Source organism: Herpailurus yagouaroundi, unplaced genomic scaffold, assembly GCF_014898765.1.
Source record: "Herpailurus yagouaroundi ecotype Mexico unplaced genomic scaffold, PumYag 77, whole genome shotgun sequence".
NCBI lineage: Eukaryota > Metazoa > Chordata > Mammalia > Carnivora > Felidae > Herpailurus > Herpailurus yagouaroundi.
The window spans coordinates 86609123-86617601 of record NW_024412388.1 but is presented as its reverse complement, the minus strand read 5'-3'; positions in this window follow the sequence as shown (position 1 = coordinate 86617601).

Sequence of the window (8479 nt, the reverse complement as noted above, 5' to 3'; positions counted from 1 at the left end):
GCCTCAGAAAGAACACAATTGAGAAGTATGTGAGCCTCTTTGGACTATAGAAGAGGTTTTGCAAAGGAACGACAGCTCTGAGTTGCTTGACAGCCAAATTTAGGAGTAATTTGACCACGTGTGAGCATTTAGTATGACAAGAAACCACAATAGCAGAGTTTTTAGAAATTATGAATTTATGGAATCATGGACTGGAAACGACCTGTGGTTTCTTCCTTCCTAAAGCCCTTTACCTGGGATACCTGAAGCCTTGTAATGATGATTCCCAACTTTTCTTCTGCCCTGTCAGACTTGAGAGCGCACATAACCTTGCCTCAGCAACAGCGGCTCCCTACTAAGGGTAGTGCCATCAGCCAGTACCACAGGGCATGGTTCTCATCTGGGGGCCACTTCGTAATGTCTGGAAGCATTTTTGGTTGTCACAAATGGGGGCAGGGGGTGTTACTCCATCTAATGGGTACAGACTAAAGATGCTGCTCAACATCTCACAATGCACAGGACAGAACCCCACAGTAAAGAATTATCCAACTCAAAATGTCAACAACGCCCAGACTGAGAAACCCTGTCAGAGAGGTGAAGAGCTCAGGGTAAAAGCCAGAGCCTGTTTGTAATTGCTGGCAAGTTATTTCACCTTTCAGATCTCAGTTTCCTCATTTGGAAAATGCAAATAATGTCACCTACCTCTAAGGGGTTGGGGGGAGTCTTATAATGATTATTTTTATGCAAACAGCTTCACCAAGTAGCCGGGGTGTAAGTGTGCTGCACGTGTTAATGACGATGGTGATTCCCAACCTGCGGCAGGAGTGGAGGGCGTAAAGGGACACACCCTCTCAAAGAACAAATCTGGATGGAGTGCGGCTGGCTTACAAAACACAGGTTTAGATAAACCAATTTTCCAGCTCTGAGTCATTGCCACAGGAAGTCCCTATAAGCATTTTAAGAAAACTGAGATCTTCCCCAAATTTGTGTGCAAACATGTATGTGTGTGTTTGTACATTTTTCTGGAGAAGATTAAATAATTATTTTAGCTTCTCAAAGGAGTCTGTAATCTTAAAGGGTTAAGAATCATTTGATGTTAGGATGTCTGGGTGGCTTAGTAGGTTGAGAGTCTGACTCTTGATCTCAGGCTCGGGTCATGATCTCATGATTCATGAGTTCGAGCCCCACATTGGGCTCTGCACTGACAGTGTGGATCCTGCTTGGGATTCTCCCTCTCTCCCAACCCCCTGCTCTCTCTCTCTCTCTAATTAAAAAAGCATTGATGTCATTCAATCTCTTCACTTTACAGAAAATTGACAGTGAATGACTTACCCCAAATCACACACATAGTGACGGATCTATGCCTCAAACCAGGTTGTCCCATGACACTAGTCCGCTGAAGTGGGCTTTGAGATTAACACAATTTATAAACACACGACAAGGTAACATAATAAACGCAAACACAACTCTTCATTCTAGCGCTATCAATTTATAAATCTCTAAATTTGTCATTTCAGAGTTAATTGGAACATGGTCTTCAAATCTCCTATACCAGTATCACCTGGGTCTGGATCAGAACTACTCTCTGGGTCCAGGAATCTGATTTTAACAAGCTCCCCAGGCAATTCTTTTCTACACTAGTATTTGAGAACCACTGAAGCAGAGGCCATGTAGAATGATCATGTTAGTTTTTGAGTGTTGATTTGTAAAGTTGCCAAAGCATTTCTTTTCTGAACTGCATTTTCAGCTTTTCCAGGAAAACCAATTTAAACTAAAATTGCTTTGGCTTGGTCTCTGTCCAGAAGTGGCTTTTTTTCCAGTAAGGGTTTAATATAGTTTATTTTTTTAAATGTGCTTGAAAAATATTTCTGTCTGGTAGAGATAGGAACTGGATGGAGACCATCCAGTTTCATGTTTTCAAGCATTTAGGAATTATTTTAGGTAATTGAAGTGATGAGATCAAATTACTTTAAAAGAGCACTGTGTGTTTGTGTGTGTGTGTGTGCGCGCGCGTGTGTGTGTTTGCATGTGTGTTTTCTCACATATCACTGATGGGGGGAAAGATCATACGCTCTTTGGTACTTGGCCACAATTATCATCCTTGATTGAAGTTAAGCAGAATTGAGATAAAAAATGAAATTACTTAAGAAAAATCTAAGAAATTGGTCATGTAATTTTAAAGTTTAAATTAGATTGACTAGGAAACAAAAAGGACAACCAGGAGCTACTATCCTGTTTCTACCTCATTGAGACAATCACTGGTGGTTAGAAAAACTAATATATTCTATTTTCTTCATCTCAGAAATAAGGAGCCTACTCCCAGCTCAGGAAGCAAATAGACACTGTCAGTTTCCAGCAGCCCTTTTCTCAGCATATTTCATTATTCTATAATCCTTGAAAAATTTCCCAAATGCTGGACACAGCCTTCAGAGCCTCTGTGAAAACAACTGGCAAATATGTGTTTGAAGCCTCTCTGTCATGGAATTTAAGAGTTAAGGACATCATGGGGAGCCTGGGTGGCTCAGTCGATTAAGCCTCCAACTTCAGTTCAGGTCATGAACCCACAGTTAGTGAGTTCAAGCCCTGCATCGGGCACTGCATTGACAATGCAGAGCTTGCTTCGGATCCTCTGTGTCCCTCTCTCTCTCTGCCCCTCTGCAGCTCCTCCTCACTCTCTCAAAAATAAATATTAAAAAACAAGAGTTAAAGACATCAGCACATTTCAGACTGCATATTAGATATAATCCACTTAGATGCCCTTCAAATACCATAGATAAAACCAAACTCTCCATGCTTGCCTCTGGTTGGGGTGTGGGGTAGGCGGTGACTCTCTGTGCTAAGCACCTTACAAGCACTGCCTCATTTTGTCCGACCACCCCCCACCCCACATACCACACATTTGGTGGGAGACATAAATGTATACGCAGATCCGGTCTGCAAAGAGGCTGCTCCAAAGATCCAGCTTTCTTCGAGTGGGGTACAGCAATACTCTGTACCATCTCTTGATCATTATTTCTGAACAACATTGTTCTCCAGGGCTGTCCTATAACATCTTTGTCTTGCGATGCAAGTATAGTGGACGTTTGTTTTGTCTGCTCAGAAAACCCCTTATTCCACACTTTTGGGGTGACTAGGACACCTACTGTCCAGAAAACTACTATCCTTTACCTGATTTCAAAGGGAGGTGCTCTTTTCTTCCGTGAGCCCAACTCCCTCAACCTAATAAATATGGTTCATAAGTCTAGAGGTGAATGTGAATCCCTTCCCCTGGGTATGAACTTGAAACTTAAAGTCAGCCAATGTCTCTCCAGGTGACTAAAGCTTAAGTTGCAGCATGTGACAGTTGTCAGTAGCCCTGCTATCTGCCGTGCAGAGAAAGAGAAAAGGTATTCCTGCTGGTTTCAAGCTCCTGGTTCTACCTGTACCTGAAGCCCACCCACTTCCCAGTCCTTGGGCTCTACAGGCCCCTGTGTCTTCAACTAAAGTTGGGTTTCTCTCACAATATTGTTTCCCCAACTGGATTGTGAACTCCTTGCAGGCATGATGAAGGCATGGAGATGACGCCTTCTCATCTTTGTCCCACTTCTTTTTATTCCCCCACAGTTCCTAGCACATTCCCTTGAGCAAGATATTTGTTGACTGATACATAAGAGGGTACTCTTTAGTCTATTATATCTCAACCTAAATGTCAATTGTGAAAGCCACCCTGAAAAATTAAAATCTTATTTTAAAAAGACAGTGTTAAATGGTTGGAAAACTTGGCTTTCTTCTCCCAATTTCTTAGCTCTGGTGTGTACCAGGAATTGCTGGGGAAGTTTTTAGGAAGGAAGGAAGGAAGGAAGGAAGGAAGGAAGGAAGAGGGGAATTGGAGGGGGGAGGGAGGAAGAGCTTAAAAAACAATTTCAGGCTTATGCCCCACCTTCTAGTTCACTTGGTCTGAGGTAGAGCCTTGGTGCCACTATTTTTAAAATACTGCCCGGGTGATTCTAATACAGTCAGAATTAAGAATCATAGTTCCATAGGAAGCTCACGTTACAACTGTTTTAGTGTTCAATTTATGTATACAAATCCTTTAAACATGGCCAGCTGAGGAAATGGACAGCCTGGAAAGTTATATTCCAATAAAGTTAAAAAGATTTTCATCTCTTAGTCAGTTTTGTCAGTTTGTGGAAAAGCAGTAAGGACTCAGCAGGTAGTTCATTTTGTCCTACAAACCATCTCTTCTCCTCTTGGTATCATCTTAAAGTTTAGAAGGTACAGACCATGCTGGTGTGGAGGGCTGGTGGGAACCAGAGCACCAGATGGCTCCACTGGTCTGGAGATGGCTGTTCCTTCTAGTTCTTTACCAGGTGAACACCTTCAGGTTCTTAATTAGAAAAAAATACCTTGGGGCACCTGGGTGGCTCAGTTGGTTAAGCATCCGACTTCGGCCCAGGTCATGATCTCACAGTTCATGGGTTCGAGCCCCGTGTCAGGCTCTGTGCTGACAGCTCAGAGCCTGGAGCTTGTTTTTGGATTCTGTGTCTCTCCCTCTCTCTCTCTCTGCCCCTTCCCTGCTCACAACTCTGGTGCTCTCTCACTCTCTCTCTCTCAAAAATAAAGTAAAAACATTTTTAAAATCAGAAAAAAATAGATACCAATATTTACTCCTACATCTCCTGCTGCCTTCAAAACCATCTCAACACATGGTCCTCCTCTGGAAAGGCTCCTCTGACCGCACCTTCTCTTCAGATTTTTTCCACACTCTCTCCTCAAGAGCATCAGCATTTCCCAGGAAAAGGGTGTCTTCAAAATGGATGGCCATTGTTTAGGTGTCTGTATTCCTCAAAAGACTACCAACTTGAGCACAGAAGTTTTCACTTTACAGCTGTAGCTCCTCAGTAACCACTCAATAAATTTGGTCAAATGAATGAATGAATAAAATAGCAACCCACAGCCAACTTTCCAATCTCTGTGGGTCAGTGTGAGTTACTTTCTTTGATTCCTTTCTCACTGTCTCAGTTCTTTCTAGACCATCCAAGACACCAGAGGGAGAGCCCATTAAGTGTTCCCAAATCCTTTCTGATAAAGCCTCTTCAAAGGTCTGCTCCTAGCAGGAAGCTGTCTCAAACCAGATTTCACTCAGATTTCTACATCTAATGGCCAAGGGTCTACCCAAGAAAATGAAACTGATGTAGCACTTATTTCTGAAGCACTGGGAGAGGATATGAAAAAAAGTAAAAGTCAAGTGAAATAAAAGGGTCTAATCTATACCCATGATGAGTCAGGTACCTGGGATTCAGCAACAAAAAGCAGACATTAAAGATGCCACAGCTTTATGATGGCGGGGGGGGGGGGGGGCCGGGGGGATTACACTTCACCAAACACAACAGATGACAAGGCATCCTGAAGAAGGTGGAAAATAAGTGGACCACTGAAAGGATTGACAATATATGGCAAGTAAAATATATGAGAAGAAACCTTAAAATGTAATTCACAAGAGGAGCCAGGGCCTGTTTTTGTCCAGCGTATCATTTTTGTGCAGGAACAAGAAAACACATAACATTCCAGGTATTCAGATAGAGTCATTATTTGAGTATAGAACATGATTTTTTTTTAATGTTTATTTTTAAGAGAGACAGACAAAGCACGAGTGGGGGAGGGGCAGAGAGAGAGGGAGACATAGAATCTGAAGCAGGCTCCAGGCTCTGAGATGTCAGCACAGAGCCCAATGTGTGACTCAAGCCCACGAACCTTGAGATCATGACCTGAGCCAAAGTTAGACACTTAACCAACTGACCCACCCAGGCGCCCTATATAGAACATGCTTTTGAAAAAAAAAAAAATCTGGACGTATGATCTGTTATCAAAATTCAGGTTAGCCAATTTGTGGGAATAAAGGATTTAAATATTTTACTCTTATTAATTTCTGGGGGTTTTTTGTGAGTCATATTACTTCTTAAAATAAAAGTAACATATTGAGTAAAACCCACAATACATACTTTCAATAAAATGGTATTAAGTATAGGATTCCAGTTATAATATCGTCAGGTGTATTGGTGCATAGTGTTTAAGCCCATTAAAACCAAAAGAACGACACAACTTGGAAAAGAATTTCCCAGAATTTATTATTAGGACAATGTTAAAATTTATCTAAAGAATCCCTTCACAGCCTCAACCCATTTATTAGATGCTGCCCATTGTGTGAGCACAGAAAGAGAAGCTTTTTCTAGAGCGTGTCAAAAAGGTCCACAGGCAGGTTGCTGTGGGAACCTCAAATCTGAACTTTCTGCCTTTGGCCAACTAATCCTTTCAACACTACATTAAAACGAGTTTTTTTTTTTTTTTACAATTTTAAGAATTTCATTTTCTTACATAAGGCCTCATGTATGAATTCTTGATCTTTTTGGATTCTTCATGCTGGCTGAGAATCAGCAAGAGATTATTTCATAGATGTCTCTAAGGCTCCCTGCCTCGAAACATGGCCTATTTTCAAAGCAATAGCACATTTTAACCAAACTTTTTCTGGGCCTAACAATATGTGAACCACCTGAAGCTTTAACATGCTGAGACCCATCTTGCTTGAGAGGTTTCTGGTTATTTTACTTCGATGTGCCCTTTCCTAGCAATCAGGTCGTATTTGACAGACTGGCTCTAGGTAACACAGCAAAAATGTCGGGAGCTTGGTTTTGCCATTAACACCATGTTTTATACCTGGGCTGGACCACCTGCTAGCTGGATGAACTTGGACAAGTCACTTCACTTCTCCACGTCTGTTTCCTCCACCTCAAACCTCTCAGTGCTATCTAGCAAGATAACTTATGGATTTACTATATTCTTAACATTCCCACAAGGCTTCACTGCTTTTGCTGGTCTGCAGATGCCAGGCTGGAGATGTAATTGGGATCATTTGAACGGACAAAATGTCTGGCTCATAGGTCTTTTCCTTAGAATATTCCTGGGAATTTTGACTCATATAAAGCCTGTCCAAGGTAGCTCAACCTTGGGATCAGGCTAAATGGGAAGCCTTGGGCATCCGTGACTTTCTCTGTGCAAGCAGCCCTATTGCTTTGTTGAAGGTATTTTAAACTTCTTTATTTTTTTTTCTTATTTTTAAAAATCCAGGACTTGTTTGATTTATTCTTAGTTTTAGATTATTCTAGCCCATCCTTTAAAATTTTCAATTCCTGGGGTGTCTGGGTGGCTCAGTCGGTTAAGTGGCTGACTTTGCTCAGGTCATGATCTTGTGGTTCGTGAGTTCAAGCCCCGCGTTGGGCTCTGTGCTGACAGCTTAGAGCCTGGAGCCTGCTTGGGATTCTGTGTTCCCCTCTCTCTCTGCTTCTCCCCAACTCACGCTCTGTCCCTGTCTGTCTCTCTCAAAAGCAAAATTAAAAAAATTTTTTTTCACTTCCTAAATGCTATTATCTCACTGTCTCATTCTTTTTAAAGTTTGTTATTTATTTACTTAGAGAAAGAGAGCACAAGAAGGGAAGGGCAGAGAGAGAGAGAGAGAGAGAGAGAGAGAGAATCCCAAGCAGGCTCCGTGCTGCCAGCACAGAGCTCGATGTGGGGCTCAATCCCATGAACCACGAGATCATGACCTGAGCTGAAATAGAGTCATACACTCAACCGACTGAGCCACCCTGGTACCCCTCTCACTGTTTCATTCTTTAGATTTGCCTCTTATCTCATTTTAAGCAGTTCATCAGTTTATATAAACATTTTATCATTTTCATTTCTATGTTACTATTTTAAGTGTATCTTTTTTATTAAAGCTTCAGTGGTGTCTTTATTTTCACTGCAGTTACTGTTTTTTGCTTTAATTTTTTTCAGTTACTTTTTTACTTCAATATTTTTGAAATTGCGATATCGTTAAAGCTGTAATAACCTTTTTATTTCTTTTACTTACTAAGTAACAGGTAAATAGTAAGAGCAAAGTTTTGAGACTAGTTCATCTCTGAGAGCAAAGATGATTCAGGGAGTTTTTCGTACTCCAGTTTCCCTTGAAAGGAATCCACTTCTGAATTTATCCATTTAAAAACAACACAGAAATGAGAACTCTGGCCCATCTGGAGCACTGGAGATCCCAAAGGATAGCATTCCTCTCTACAGATCACAGCTCCTGCCCTTCATGGAGAAGCCTTCAGAAACAGAGACTGTGGGTCAACTTCATAATGTAAAACTGCACATTCATTTAAGTGGGCTTTGGTTACCACCAAATTAGTCAGCTAAGATACACAGTGTACAAAACTACATTTACATAGCAGGTTTAAGACTGATGTCCTTAGCAAGGTGCTTTCAAGGTTGGCCTTAGCTTCCACCTGGGAACTCGACTGGTAAACAGCTCCCTGCACTGACATCAGACTTTCCCTCGTTATCACGGTGATTCGAGGTGCCCAGACCGTGCAAACAATAAGGTTTATGCAGAACATCTGCTTTCCTTCGGGAAGTCTGGAATTTTGGCTCATGCTAATCAGAGGATGCTTACCTGACCAGCCCCCAATAAAAACCTTGGTGCAGA